This window comes from Rhipicephalus microplus, chromosome X (genome assembly GCF_043290135.1).
Source record: "Rhipicephalus microplus isolate Deutch F79 chromosome X, USDA_Rmic, whole genome shotgun sequence".
Classification (NCBI taxonomy): Eukaryota; Metazoa; Arthropoda; class Arachnida; order Ixodida; family Ixodidae; genus Rhipicephalus; species Rhipicephalus microplus.
This window is the reverse complement of record NC_134710.1, coordinates 401,944,630-401,958,567: the sequence shown is the minus strand read 5'-3', so window position 1 is coordinate 401,958,567 and position 13,938 is coordinate 401,944,630. Positions and strand designations below refer to the sequence as shown.

The 13,938-nt window shown below is 42.2% G+C and overlaps 1 pseudogene; it reads left to right on the top strand.

Annotated features, from left to right (window-relative positions):
- LOC142775448 (protein tolkin-like) overlaps positions 1 to 13,938 on the top strand; it is a 327,993-nt pseudogene that overhangs the window by 302,976 nt on the left and 11,079 nt on the right.

The following is a 13,938-nucleotide window of genomic DNA, read 5'->3' as shown; positions in this document are numbered from 1 at the left end:
TCTTGGTGGACCAGGCTCCTTTACAAGAAAGTGCAGTCTGAACAAAAATGCATTTTATTATACGTTTTAACCATTTTCTCAAAGGCCTTTGGCGCTGAGGGTAGTTGATGAATGCAAAATGAATAATCTCTTTGAGAGAGCAGTTTGCTTTCCTTTTGCTCGGCCTTCAAGCCAAAAGCAGGTTACAAGAAAATAAATAATCCTAAATGCAGTGCTCCTGCATATAATGTTCGGTGAATTAGAGAAGCCCTATAAGATACAGAGCAACTTTGAAGCAAGTCAGCGGGAAATATAAACGTTGCGGCAGTTTCTTCTTGAAGCCGCAGGTTGAATTTGATTAGCTAAGTTTACATAGTAAGTCCAGCTTTAGATGGTGAAATGTCGTTGAAAGTGGACAGCCGAGGTTCATTTTGTTGAGGACTTCTGTTGTTTTCCTATAGGGGTCGCATTTTGATTGACGGGAAATGGTAAAGGCCCATGTACTGTCCGATATCAGTACACGCTGAAAGAACATCACATGATCCAAATTTCTAGACCCCTTCATTACCGCGTCTGTCATAATCATATCGGGATTTTGGGAGGTAGAACCTCTCATATTCTTATTAGAATTACTGTTTTTCTCAAGTCCACGCAAGAACAAACACTCCACTTAGCTTCAGCATAGATTGCGGGCAGCGTGCTATTCCCGCGTTGTTATGTCGCTATGGCCTATATTCTCTATTGTACACTCAACTACAATTCATGTAACGCGTTTGGTTTTGCTTTCTGCTTGCCAGGCTCGGCCACTTCAGCCACCATTCGCCTTTTACAGGTCTAGCCATGTTAACAGATTTTTTAAAGAAATAATAATAATAATAATAATAATAATAATAATAATAATAATAATAATAATAAAATTATTATTATTATTATTATTATTATTATTATTATTATTATTATTATTATTATTATTATTATTATTATTAATATTATTATTATTATTATTATTATTATTATTATTATTATTATTATTATTATTATTATTATTATTATTATTATTATTATTATTATTATTATTATTATTGCCGTTGTTGTTGTTCTAGCGGGACAGACGGTGAGGAGGAAAGGAGCGCCGAGCTTTCTCAAAAGCCGAGGAAAGACGCGCTGGTTCCACCGGCTTCGTCAGTGCTTGCGACGTTAGTTTAGTTCAAGCTGCACATATTTCTTTCTTTTTCTTTTTTTGGGGGAGGAAGGAAGACTCGAAGAATGGCATTTGGTGACTGGACAGTGTTTTTCGCTGTTTTATTAGGAGTTCCACGCACTGCAGGCTTTGCTTCGCTTTGCTATCCTAGATACATGGCACGTACTCACTTTGGAAGATTGGCCAAGAATGCAACGTAGAGACTGGTAAATGTTATTTTAGGTAAGCTATAAAATTTAAAACCAAAAAATGAAGATATTAAATGGCAAATATACGCAGGCATTGTACTTCCTGTCTCTCCTCTTTTTTCTTCCTTCTCTTCCCTCTTTATCATCTTTCATGTCCTCTACCCTAATCCACCAGTTTAGGGTAGCCAACCAGATGTCTTTCTGGTTAACCTCCCTGCCTTCTCTCTTTGTCTGCTTCCTCCTTGCTATTTTATTCACTGCCAGGTGGTTTTGTGTTGTCTTCTTCTTGAGGCTACAAGTTCGTCCCATAGATTCCTTTTGCTGATGAACTATGTATTTGTGGCTGCTGTACTGCGTATGACAGTCACTGCTACGTCACAGATGCTCAGCAATTTAACAATAGTTTAGTGTGTGTATTTTTGGGGTAATGTTCCACCCACTTGATAATGAGGGCCACACATGAGCGTGAAGAGCACTTTTGTCATAGTGGGTCGTGTGCTCGCTTCGCCGGACATTTCTTGGGAATAAATTCATCGTCATTGATCGCTGTGTTCTGGCATCCAACCTTCACGACATAAATTCGGGCGATAATCATCAATAGCTTCACGACACGTAGTAACATTGGAGATTGTCGTTCGAGGAAAAGTAGTGTTATGCTATAAAGACAACAATTACGCATGTGTACGTACGGTTTTTAGAATGATATGCGACTGATCGATGTTCTTTCAGTGATATCGAATAAATATAATGTAGTCAGATTGATTGAACACATGGGAGCGAAGGCTAGATAAAATATTCGCGTATAATGTAAGTATCATTCGCAGGCTCATCGCAGGAATTGTAGCTTTACAGCTGCTGCTAGTAAACATTGTAGGAAGCCCCAAGACATTGAATGAGAGACATGAGATACCCACAAATACTGTTTTCTTTTGGCCCACCACACGCACTCGTCTTGAACATGCTCCTCAAGACAATAGTTTTCTTTTTTCTTTTTCGCGTCTTGTATATACTGAAACGTGACCACTGCAGCCGATGCTAAAACCAGCTATCGAGTTTTAAGAGATGATTGCCGCTAAACATATTCACTCAACCCGTGAAAATACACGAACACGATGGCAAACGGGCGACTCATATCTGTGAAAGTATTTTCGTAACCACCAAGCAGTATAGATAAGATATATATTTAAGGCCAGCATCGTAGAAGCCATGATCAGTTTGGCCGAATAAATGCATACATAGTGAAAATATTTTACTGTTCATTACCCCGTGAACATATCTGCGCGTTGCACGATCAAAATACGCACATAAATAAAAATACAAACAAAAGAAAATACAAACAAAACAACATCGTGACAAGCGACCGATGCGCAAACTTGAAAGCCCATGCGAAAGCTTATTGAAGCGCTACTCTGTACGAAACTCGCAAACTCTTCGGCTACATCCCCAGGGACAAATTCCTATGCATATGCACCCTAACAGCTTCCTTGCCAGCACATTTAAAAGCACTCGTGTTCTGTAGAAATTGATAAAGCAAGCGTATAATGTATAGGGCTAGTTTTTGTTGAAAGTTGCCCCAATGGGCGCTTTAGCTTTGAAAGCCTATTCCTTTCGTGTGTAAACAGTGTATAGCAACCAACTACCCTGTCGTTTTCCTCTGTCAATGCAGACAAGGACGAGTGCGCTCAACACAACGGTGGCTGCCAGCACATCTGCAAGAACACTGTGGGCAGCTAAGTGTGCGCCTGCCAGAATGGCTTCGTGCTGCACCCCAACGAGCCCGACTGCAAAGAAGGTAACGTGGTGGCATTGCTAGTATATACTCCAATACACACCATACAAAATACGGTCACTTATACCTACGTTGTACAGGCAAGTTGACCGTGGCTTCGGTCAACCGCAGTTAGCGCCAACCATGGTTTCTGATGTTACACTGCGCAAAAGCAACCTTCTTTAAAGCGGCCAACCAATGCTTCATAAACGCAGCCATTTTCTCGATTAACCACTAAACCGAGGTTGCCAAGCTCAGTTTTTTACTACCGCGTTTTGCGTACCGTGTAACATAAGCAAACCGTGGTTTAGACTACCTGCGTAACTGTAATAGAACAAAAAATAGAAAGAAAGGGGAGGAAGCAAGTACTCTTAGCGATGACATCGTTTGTACTATGTTATTAATTTCGTCCAAAATGACCGTAGTCTATATGGTCTATACATAACTTGCGCAAAGAATGTGAGCTGTTTCAATTTGCCAGGTCACTCAACGCTGAGAAATCATGAACCATGCACTCCAATTTTTTCAGGCGAAAATATCTTGCAGTGTGATTAGTGGACCCAATTAGGACATGATGACTTTCAACTGTAAAAAAACTCTTTCGCAGAAAAAAAAAGAGACACAAGAGCAATATCTGTGCTACAATTAATAGAGAAGACCAGGTGGTCAAAATTTTCTGAGTCGTCCACTACGGCGTCTCTCATAATCATAGCGTAGTTTTGAGACATTAAACCCCAAAAATCAATAAAATGTGTCCCATATTACTTGCTGTAAAAATGGCAAGCTAGGCAAAATATATAACACTTAGGTTTGTTATTTGACATGCGTCTTGTCTGTTCGTGAAGCACGTTAAGCAAAAAAAATCGAGAAGAAAATAGAGAGATAAGAATCAGCTTGGTTTTAGAAATAAAGCGCACTCGGTCAAGTCCCTCGCCTTTATCGTTTCCCCTCCACCTGGCTTCTCAGGGCAAATCTTTTTGTTTATCGCAGCTTGGAAACCATGTCACACTCGCGCACGAACTGTAGAAGCTCTAGCGTGTGTGCTTGTGCATTAGTCTTGTGCATAGTAACGGAAAGCATGTTCAAAAGTGACCATAAATGAACGGCAACGTTGCGCCATCATACTTTATCTCATTTCCGCTTATCTCAGCATAAATACGAGTATTTCTTCGACTACACTTACGCAGTCACCCGCTTGCATATCATATACTGCGTGCCGAAAGACTGAAACTTTTTTCATGTTTACAAATCTGCTGGTTAGAACCAGGCGATCTTTAGTCGTGAACACTTTATGGTATATCTGGCGCCTTTATTTTGCCTCACCGAGGTCTTCAAAGAGTCAGTTCGAGAAACCAAAATTCATCGCCTTCGAGTAGTGCCAACACCACCGAGCTCAGCTCTGCTTGTATTGCGTATACTTCAGAGGAATCAGTCCGCGAGGTCGAATAAACTGGCCAAGACTAACAGCCAGTCATGGCGAGATTGCCGAAGCAAAGGAAGTGTGTATTGGCGCAATAAAGGGCTCTATAGCTAAGGTTTGCAACGCTCCAATCTCAAAAACTTTGGAGTTTAGTATATAGACAAGAAATGAAATTTGTGATCTTTCTTCTCATTTTTTTACTTGACAGCAGATGGCTTAGTAGTTGGACAATTTTGCAACCTCCACTATCATGTCCGGCGTAACGAGCCTTTTTAACCGGAGTAAGTTTGTAAGCAAAAATAGGCAAAGTAAAAAACAACAACAACAAGGAGCAACACTTTGCGAACGTAGTAAGATAACAGTCGTTACTAAATATTTTAATACGACAGTGTTTTGCGTCGTCTGTCGAAAATTTGTTTTCAGACATTCTTTCTTCTGTACGCATAATCCACTGCGTCATTAGTATCAAACCAATCAAAAACTATAATATACGCATCGCTCGACAGCGTACATGTAAAAGTGGCGGCTTGGTATATTGTCCGTTTTTGTTGTTTCTCGCTGACTTTGTTAACAATTGGCCCGTTCCTCTTGCCCTACTTCGTCGTAAAATCAGCGTACAGAACTTTTAAGTGAACTTGCTCCGGTCATCAAATGGTGAAGTGCATTTTTTTTCTTTTTTTTGCAATTCTCGTGGCAGTCTTGGTGGTCATAATTTGTTCGCCGAAGCTTTTTTTTTTCTTTTTGATTCCATGGGCGCATTTCACGTTACTTTCGTGTTATGGGCAACGAAGATGTCTTTGAATTACCTCATTTTGTCCCTGCCTGCTAAATATGCAAGCGACGCGTTCTCCACCAGTGCGTCAACCAACTAAAATAAATTGAGCAAGAAAAGCAGAAACCCTCTGCTTACAACGCAGATATATGCGTTATCCATCTACTATGTGCGGCATAGCAACTTGGCTAGTTCTGAAATAAGGTTTTCAAAAGAGGGGGGAGGGGGGGGTGCTGGGAAATAGGACAAAATGAAACACGAAGAAGTAGTGGCTGAAAGTTCAAGGGTAGAGGTTCGCATTTTCCACGCGGACGAAATTTTGAGGCAATTTAAGTGAGAGAAAAAACATTGGAACTTTTATTGTTTGCCGTACACGTGATGTTTTTAAAACTCTCTAAATAAAGAGATAAAGTGTTTAATGACTCAGATTCCCTGTCAGCCATTGTAATTCTTTTGGGCAGCTTTTATTTCTTTTTATTTGTCGCTTTAAGATTATGAAAAAAAAACGCCGATCATTTTACGTTAAGACAGCGCACATAGCCCCATACTCGACTCCGTGATGATACAACATTGTTCTTCTATTTTGGTCGTTATTTTTTCGCTATTTGTTTCCGGCCTTCCTTTTTTTTTTGTCACCGCACCCGCTGTCCTATTTCTATTCGGCACACTATGTATGTATTGTTTTCTTGACAATGTACAGACATAACGACTACCTCAAGAGTAAGTATCTTACTATTGTGATTATATATAATAAATGCAAAGGTGAACGGATTGGACAAAATTGGTTAATAATTAACCTTGATTAGGCGGGAGAAGCCTGTGAACCTACACTGGTCGAAAGAAGTCAAATCGCGCAGCTCACTCAAACTAACTCATTCACAGGTTACCTCTTATATATGGTGGACGTCCATAATACCCTAAAAGGAGTTGGCTTCCTCCTTAATTACTAAAAATTCAGAAAATGTTCACTTTTAACTGATTAGGTGATAGAACAGATTCACCATTGAATTGCACAACTTGTCACACAACCTTTTTAAAATTTGAGAAGTCGTGATACGCGGCTAGAAAATGAAGCCGGTGTGTCCGTAGACTATATCCTCTTTGGTTGAATCCTTAGGGCGCCTCTTCTTTCCTCCTATCTTCCTTTCCTCCATTATCCACTTCCCCAAATATTAAGCAGGCGTTGTGTACTTTATGTGGCAGTTGTGAGCCTCTTCCCTCGCTATTTTCTTCTAGTCACCGTGTTTTTTTTATGTGTGTGTGTACCCAAATCAATTATTTATAGCACGATAAACAACGTAAGTTCGTAGAAATCTCGGAAACTCTGCAAGTTCTACGGCGCCTCTTATAATAATATCGTGGTTTTCAGACATTAAATTCCAACATTGTGGTTATTATCAATTTATTATATTTGTTTGTAGATGTATATTATCAAGAGAGAGATAGAGGAATAAATAAAAGGAAGAGACAGGGAGGTTAACCTAGAAAAACTGGTATGCTACCCTGCACAGAGGCGGCGAAAAAAAGTCGGAAAGAGGAAAGAGAGATATAAAATAAATTAGAAAAAACATCACATGCGCCCACATTTAGATAGTTCTCATCACAGTCGTTTGGACAGGCTGGTTGAACGCAAGAAGTGCAGGAGCGTCTTCAAATGTTTCTTCTGTGACATAAAGTACTGTCGGTAGCGCAGGATTCTTTCTTCAGAAAGAGTCCGGTTGTCCAGTTTGTCTAGTACATTGCAGAGTGACAGTCTTAGCGAAAAGTATTGTGGGCATTCACTCAAAATGTGCCAAGTTGTTTCGTCACTGCCGCAATGGTCGCATGCAGCAGTGTGAGCCATTCCTATCCAGAATGCGTACGCATGGGTAAAGCGACGCCCAACCATTTTCTGCACAGCTTAGTAGCGTCTTGTCGTCGTAATTCCGGAGGAATTCGAAAACTGAGAGTTGGATCGAAGGTACATAATCGTGCATGTGTGGAATGTGACTCGTTCCATTGTGACGTGGTGCGCTTGCAAGCAAGCATGCGGAGTTTCCGTGCGGCGTCAGTTCTGGGAAGCGCAATTGATATTTGATCGCTTTCAGTATGGGCAGAACAGGTAGCTCGATCGGCTCGTTCGTTGCCGATTATTTTAGAATGACTTGGAAGCCATTGAGAGGCTATTTCATGTCCTTTTTTAATGAAATGGTGAGTCTTTTTTGCAATCTCGAATACCAGCTATTCGTATGGGCCGTGGCTTAAAGGTGATAGAAGAGATTGCAGTGCCTCGTTTAAGTCACTGAAAAATGTCCAATTTTGTGGGGGGTTCATCGCTGATGAATTGCAATGCGGGACAAAGAGCTGTGAGCTCTGCTCCCGTTGATGTCGTAAGGTGGGAGGTCTTGAATTTTCTTGTTGTGTTTTTTATTGGTATAACCTTGATGTCGTTGAACTATTCTGTAAAACAGGTAGTGCGCAGGTAGTGCAAAAGGTAGAACACAGTATGCGAATCCCCATAGCAGGGTTCTAGTCCTGCCAGAAAAAAACATTCATGCTTATCTCAAACGTGGATGTCATCGACCCTTTGTCAAACGGAGCAGGAGGAACTCTACGTATGGGAATCGCTGGGCGCCCAAGTGACTCCCTTCCACAGGTTTCACTAGGAGAGCTGCCATACGTGTTGGTTTTCCTTTTTTTTATTCGAGGAGCTCAGCGCTTGGGTACTTTTGTTGCATTCTTCGTTTGGCCAGAACATTGGTAATCTTATCTGGCTTGGCTGAGGCGTTTGGCGTTTAATGCACGACCTTCATTGGTGTTTGCCGTCTGTGTGTTCCGTTCTCCTTATTTGTAAGTGGCAGGGTTTGCCAGATTTGTGGAGCATATACGTTTTTGTGGATGCACAGGAAAGATATATTGAACTCAGGCCATATCCAACTTGACGGAATAAAAGAAACCTAACTGGAACAACAGTGAACTTACCGTTCATTTGATGGAAACCAGCTCGAAATGCAAGCAAAGTGTCCTGCTTTGCTTTATAAGAAGCATAAAACAAAGTTTATTATACAGGGAATAAGTGCTAGCTGTTGGGCAGTTAGAGCATCACGAACTTCAAAGATGGGGTACTAACGAATACTCATGAATACGTATCAAAGAGGAAGCCGCTACACCCGGGAGTACTCTGGAATTTGAACGGTGTATAATTTGAAAATCAAGCACAGTTGAAAGTCCAGTGTTGCTCTGTGTTTTCAGCATTCTTCTTCTGTACTTGTTTCTACGTTTTCACTGGCACCCAGTTTTTTAAGTTATTATACCGCAATTAGTTAGACAAGCTGCCTGGCACGAAAGATGCACGTCTTTGCAAGTATACCTTTGCATAGTTTGGAAATCTCTGTGTGATAGCGCTCATGTACCCATTTGAGGTGGGAACCTGTATAGACAGAATTTTTTAACATATGTTCAATCACAGAGTTTGTCGACATGTGATTGCACGCGGGGAGAAGTGAAGTGATGTGAAGTTTATTTCATTTCAAGGAGAAAGCCATGGCTAAAGGATGGGGGTCCGGACAAAGGCCTCGGCTCCATTGTACAGTCTTGTGACAGCTAACAAAACAATATGTTTACATACTTGACATAATAAATAGATAAATACGCTACACCTGAGAGTACAGCGAAATAAACTGTTCTTAGGCATATAGCAGTGTAAATGTTATACCTACCAGAGACCAGAGTAAATAATTCCTTGTTTCCTTCTTAAATATTTTCAGTGGAACATCAAAATTAACATTTGTAGACATTTTATTCATAGCCACAGTCACCTGATAAGTTAAGTTTTGTTTGCCATAGTTGGTACGTGTCTTAGGGCTTTGTTTTCGAAAATGATAAGTGTCATTAGTCAAAGTATGGCTTTAAGTATCTAAATGATTGGCTTTAATATGCTACAACAGACGAAAAAAATAGACTTGATTCACTTTAGGCAAAGCGTAGTGACGAAACAATGGCGAAGTGGGAAGGTCCTGGGGACTGTCGCAGTAACCATAAATGCACCGCGAAGCTCTCTTTTGAAGTTTTGAAGTACTTGTAGTTTCTGGTAGTTAGTAGTCATAATAGTTCCCCAGACCAGAATACAATACGTTAGCGTATAATATATAGGCGCATACTTAATCTGTAGTCTCAACCATATGGGTACAATACTAGTAGTCACCTTGTAGAGACAGCGAACACTTTTGGTTATTTCACACGTTAATTTTGAGACATGCGGGTTCCAGGAAAGATTTTGATGAAACCAGACAACGAGAAATTTTATAGAATCAACCTCATGTATTTTTACGTGTCCAAACTGGCTGTAGACGACAAAGAAATCTGCAGTATTAATCGGTCTAAATATAATGTAGCTGCTTTTCGATAAATTTAAAGGTGGCAGATTCCTCCTACACGTACTGTATAAAAAAAGCTGCTATTCAAGGCTTTGTTGTGTTTGTGCGAATGGCTAGTTATGTGTGTTCATAACGAGACATAGTGATATTTGCTGCTGGAGCACACCACTTCAATTGCCTCGTCAATGCTACTGCCATGTTCCCAAACAAGGCCTGACTCGATATTGACGCTCTTTTAATGTGTCCTGCCTTAAAGCGTATGTCTACACGTTTTCACATTCATCTCAAGTATTAACGCTAATGCAGCGTCAACACTCACCGCTTCGCTAAGCCAAGGCTCAAGGGTCGCAGAATTTAGGACCGTGTTTTTTTCCCCTCAATTGACCAGGACACTTACTCACTCCTTAACTTCAAACTTGTAGTTATTGTGTCATGAGTTGGAATAGCTTCGTCCACCCTATGACGAAATTATAGGAAGTTCGGATAAGCGCGTAAAATGTATATCATGCATTTTGACCTATCTGCTCTATACACACACACAAACGCACAACCGTTAAACTTGCAAGTACACGCAAGAGAAGCGACTCCCAAATGAAGCTCCGACTTTTCTTTCAGGCCACTTGCAACAGCATTGCACGCAGGGTGCGCACCCGTACTATCGCAGCGGTTTCGAGCCCCACAGGCAGCCCCTCCAATCCCCTCTGGTGCTCAGTTCAGCATGGGGCACTGAGTGCCGAAATAAAAATAAAAGAGCCGAACTCCTCTGTCTCCTCTCTACGATGCCGTACATCCCCTTCATCGTGTCGTCGAGTGCCGCCTCTAATTACTTTGAGCACCAGTGTCGTAACCCTAGTCAGCGAGACGCTGGATTTATTATGATAATGGTATACCCGTGCGGACCCGCGCACGTCATTTAGAAGCACGAACGGTGGATAGACCGGCGGGACGGCAGCAGCGGACGCCGTTGCAGTATCCCTTCAGGGCAGAGAAGAGGTGAGCAAGGGACATTCTCCTTCCCTACCTGGTCGCGCCACCTCCGCTTCCTAGCTTGTCATCCATGTGTGGCACGCCCGTCGCCTCTATACCATTTTTGGCATAGTTCAGCATTGCCCCGATTTTATCAATTGCTAAAATGACCCTCACGACTAAAAAAGAAAAAAATAGAGAAGGTTAAGGAGGAAAAGGAGAAGAGATACAAAACCGAATTGCACATTCTTACAGGAGTCAAATAAGGAGGAAGGCCTATGGTAAAGGCCATCTTGGATGCGGAGAAGCTCGCGTCGCTGACTGGGACAGCCTATATCTGGAGAAGGCTGTTACAGCGAAGAGGTGCGCGAGCTGATTGCGTTTCGCGAAAAGCATGCAGTCCGTATACGTTCCACGGCCCAACGAGAGCGAGGGTTATGTCGCTATTATACGCGCTGTTCTGGTACACTCACAGAATTTGAAGGGGGTACTCCAAGAGCAGAGGGACTGTGTTACTCTCCCCAAAGTTTTTTAACTATTTGAGGTAGTGGAGCAGAGTTCGCCGCGGAACGTACTCTTTCGTTGAATGCAAAGCAAAAGAGACTGTGAACTCTGCAGCCCAAGTGGAGTTCCCAATTTATGCAACTCTCGTGCCAATGAGGCCTGAATGGGATCTGGCACTCCGTGCTTGCTGACGGCATACAATCGAGCGCCTGTATGTTACCACCTACAACTCAAGTCAATGTAACTCTCGTAACCATACGCCTCTAAGCGTAGACGCCCCAGATGTAAGTTTAGTGCGTCAAGTAATAGAATGACTTTCAGTGAAACCAAAATCATGCTTGTGTGATCCTTAACGTTTAGTTAATGAAGCTCCAAACGAACACCTTAGAAGCAAAGAGCAGCAGCAACATCTAAAGCGTCGCCAAAAGTTAGTTTACTTCATAAATTTCTATTAGAGTAAAGCAAAAGAGTCAGCACATATTAAAAAAGTAAAAAAAAACTTTCTACAGTGGGATTAGAACTCGCCACCTATGTATAATTAGGCGGGTACTCCACCACTACGCCACGTTGTGTCATGCTCACTGCTGTGTGAAAAAACTGGTTGAAAGAAAACGCGCCGTTCCGCTTCACGAGTTACGCGATTTTCGTTTCTAACTAAACCTAGTGTTTTCATAATATGGAAACTACTGGCGTCCACACTTTACGTGCCACTAATGCTAAGACGCCAAGTGTTTTTTTTTTCAAAATTCACAACATGGAAAAGAAAATATACAAAAAATAACGAAAACATGGAGAAGATGATTTACGGTCGAGTGCAGTAGCCGTTACTCGCTTTTTCTGCAGGTTGACATGCGCCGAAGTTTTATATCGACTGTAATGATCTATAACTACGCGCGTATTTGATTGAATTAGGAGTATTTTCGTGCGCAAGCGATGATATGCTACAGTGATTTGCGTCTGTAAACTGATAGCGGGAACTACATGAACATCAGCCTGACTACGTCCACTGCAGGACAAAGGCCTCTCCCATGTTCCACCAGTTAACTCCATGAACTACATAGACGATAGCTAAACACTATATTACATGTGCACGGAAGAGTTTCATCGTGTTACTTTATGAACGCACACCGAACGACAAGCCAGTGTTTCCACGTATGAGTTTGCGAAGTGCTGACGAGTGCACCCGGCTGCTGTCGGCTGTGACCCGTGTGATGATCATCGATGCGATGAGCATCGATGCGACGCGCTTTTTCTGCGCACTTCGTACGCAAGAAACAATGGTACATTAAAGTTAACCGATTGCAAGGGTTTTATGTACAGTCATATTTACTCCTTGGCATAGCAACTTATTAAACCCAGAAGCGCCGATGGCACGTATGATGGACTCGGCCGGTAAGGTAGGCTTACATTCGCTGGGAGTTGTACTCGTACGAGTCACATTTACTTGTACCGATCTCGGCGGAGGTGTCTCGAGAAGGTTGACGTTTGAACAATACGCAAGCCTCTCATTGTTGTATTAAAGTGTAGACGAGGTAAGTAAAATAAGTATTGCCAGAGATGTGTTTGAGTTGTGGTTTTGGCGACAAGCATTGTTTTTTTGCCGTACAATACACACCGCCGCATCGCAAGTCGGATCGGACGCCGGATCGTAGCGTTCGTAGATTACTTTTCGTCCAGCACTACTGACAGATCTTGCCAACTGAGTTTGTAAGCGCCTAGTACAACTCTCAAGCTTGAGCAAAAGTGGCTTCACCGCACTGAGCTGATATGACAGAATACCAGCTGATAATTGAAAACTAGTATTGGAAACCGCGTTGTATATCATGTAGTTTTATAATAAAAGGTCGACCTGCCTACAGGGTGCCTAACGATCACCAGATAGTTACACATGCTAGATGTATATTTGCTCGTCAAAACGCGTCGTAGCAATGTAGCGCCACCTGCACTAGAAGGGGGCTAGACATCATGAGTATAAATACAGATTGCTGTGTGAATGGTTTCCCGTAGCGTAAAATGTATATGTTCAGTGTTGTTGGCTCTGTTGCGTACTATTGTAATGTGCGGGCCAACTCTAGCCCTGCCAGACAGTAAAACTCCGTAAGAGAACAGCGCAACTCGCGCAGACGGTGTATCAACTGTATTTCAGAAGCGTGACTGTACTCTGGCGGGAGAGCATGATCACTCTTGTTCAGCCAGAGTACCAGCACTTGGTCGAGAAAGTGTGCTTTTTCTGTGCACAAGAGAGTTCCCATCAGTCATGAAAAAGGAGTGAATTATGGAACAAGCCTCTACTCCCGCAAAAAAGAGTTGCCAGCACTCTCTTGGGCTCTTTCAGTATACGAAATGCGACTACACTCTTGAAAAGATGGATTGACGTTCGCCCCATTTAAGGAAAAATGACGATGTCCCCGATGTTCGGCTGCAAATAGAGAAACGTTGCTGCCTTTGTCACGGAGAAACATGTTCCTCCCTATGAAAATCAAGATGGCTGACCCCAGGTTAGCGAAGTGAGTAGGCCTAGCAAATGTATCGATTCTCGGCTGATAAGTAGTACACGGCACTGAAGGTTACAAAAAACGGTCCCACTGAGCTTTATGTCGAACGAAATGGTGATAAAAACAAGCAGACGAACCTGTGATGATGAAAACGTCGCGAAAGAAAACGACGGAGAAGTAGGTTTTGTTAGGCCAGCGAGGCGACGTTCACTTTGAAAGACAAGGATATTGCAGCAGAGTCCACACCCGAAGAGTGCATGCAAGGCCACGTGAATACGGGGCCGCAGGTC